Source organism: Myotis myotis, unplaced genomic scaffold (genome assembly GCF_014108235.1).
Source record: "Myotis myotis isolate mMyoMyo1 unplaced genomic scaffold, mMyoMyo1.p scaffold_m19_p_15, whole genome shotgun sequence".
NCBI classification, from domain to species: domain Eukaryota; kingdom Metazoa; phylum Chordata; class Mammalia; order Chiroptera; family Vespertilionidae; genus Myotis; species Myotis myotis.
In genome coordinates, this window is record NW_023416319.1 from 8633325 (window position 1) to 8635333 (window position 2009).

At 48.7% G+C, this 2009-nt stretch overlaps 1 non-coding gene across 1 annotated transcript; it reads right to left on the bottom strand.

The window, feature by feature from the left end:
• Positions 1-429: 429 nt before the first annotated feature.
• LOC118670414 lies at positions 430-533 on the bottom strand. The gene has a single exon (XR_004972313.1). It is a non-coding gene; the product is annotated as a U6 spliceosomal RNA (small nuclear RNA).
• Between the last annotated feature and the right edge of the window lie 1476 nt (positions 534-2009).

The following is a 2009-nucleotide window of genomic DNA, read 5'->3' on the forward strand; positions in this document are numbered from 1 at the left end:
TTCATCCATGCTGGCGTGTATATCGGTACTTTGTTCCTTTTCATGGCTGAATAATATTCCGCAGTGTGGTTAATCCACATTGTGTTTATCCTCTTATCCATTGGTAGAGATTGGTTGTTTCCACCATTTGCTACTTTAAACAATGCTGCTATGAGTATTTGTGTACAAATTTTTGTTTGAATATCTGTTTGCAGTTTTTTGGGGGGTCTATACCTGGGAGTGAAATTTCTGGGTCACGTGGTAATTTTATGTATATCTTTAAAAGTTAACTGAATTTAATTTTTATTAAATGTATGGGGGTGACATTGGTTAATAAGGTTATATGGGTTTCAAGTGTATATTTCTGTGACACATGATCTGTATATTGCATTGTGTGCCCCCCGCCCAAAGTCAAGTCATCTTCCATCATATATTTGGCCTGCTTCACCCTAAAAAATACAGAACACCATGAATTTGTGAGTCATCCTTGCACAGGGGCCATACTCATCTCTGTATTGTTCCAATTTTTGTATATGTGCTGCCGAAGCGAGCATGGTAATTCTGTTTAACTAATGACTCCCAAATCTGTATTCCTGGCCCGGCTTCTTCCGGTTGTCTACTTCAAATCTCCTCAGACATACTGGTATCTCAAAGTTCACTTGTCCGAATCTAAAGCTGTTTCTCTCCACTCGCCCAAACTCCTCCTCCAGTCTTCTCATCTCAGGAAATTGCACCACCAGTCACCTGGGTGCTCAGCCAGGGGCCTGAGGACTCAGCCTCCATTCCCCTCCCCCGCGCTCCCCGCATCCAGTTCATCCGCTCTCCTCCCCAGTGGCCACCCTGGTCCATCGTCTCTCACCCGGACCTCTGGGAGTTCCCCAGCGACTTTCACTTTCACTCTTGCCCCTGGAGTCCTTTTGCCATTCAGTATCCAAGGTCCTCTTTTAAAAACACATCCACGATCCCTTAGCTTCAGACCTCCCATTGGCTGGACGCTGCCATCAGAACTTAAACCCAAGTGGCTCCGTGGCCTGAGGCCCATGGGAACCTGGTGCTGGCTCCCTATCCTGCCCTGCCTCCCGCCCCCTTGTTTCTTGTGCTTCACACACTGGCCCTTTTGTTCCTTGTACTGGTACCTGCCACAGGGCCTGCGAACTCGCTGTCCCCTCTGTCAGAAACTGCACGGCTAGTTCCTTCTCGCTGCGGAGACTTCCTCTCAGATGTCACCTCTTAGGGAGGCCTTGCCTGAGCACCCCTCCCCCCAAACTCAGCCAACCTCTACCTGACTGCATCCATCTATTTGTTCACTGATATGTCATTGACATGTTCGCATCATCATCTGAAATGATCTTATTTACATTTATGTGTTTCTTTTCTTTGTTAGAAATATTTTTTATTGATTTCAGAGAGGAAGGGAGAGAGAGAGATAGAAACATCAATGATGAGAGAGAATCATTGATTGGCTGCCTCCTGCACGCCCCCTCCTGGGGATCAAGTCTGCAACTGGGGCATGTGCCCTTGACCAGAATCGAACGCAGGACCCTTCAGTCTGCAGTCTGAGGCTCTATCCATTGAGCCAAACCGGCTAGGACTGTGAGTTTGTTTTCATGTTTGTTTTCCATCACCCCTTTTGAACTCCTGCCCCAAACAGAAGCTGCATGAGGACAGGAGTTTTGCAGGTCCTTTTCATGGCTGTATCTCTGGCACAAGGAAAGTGCCTGGTATCTACCAGGCACAGGAAATGTGTTTGCTGGATACCAATGAAGGAGAAAAGTTTATACCTCACCTGGCCCTGAGCAAACCCTCCCGACCCCACTACCACCTCTCCCCCCTCCCCTCCTCATCAGCAGCCAGCTAGGAGTGGACCGCATTCATGCAGTCCTGGGTCCTTCCCGCTGTAACCCTGAGCCACCCAGCTTTGCCACCACCACCTTCTGAGTGGCTTCCTCGGGTTCCCAGTAACTCTGTGCGCGTCCCAGCCCTGTGCACGGTCCCCTTTCTGTGGCATCAGACACCATCAATCCCATTCA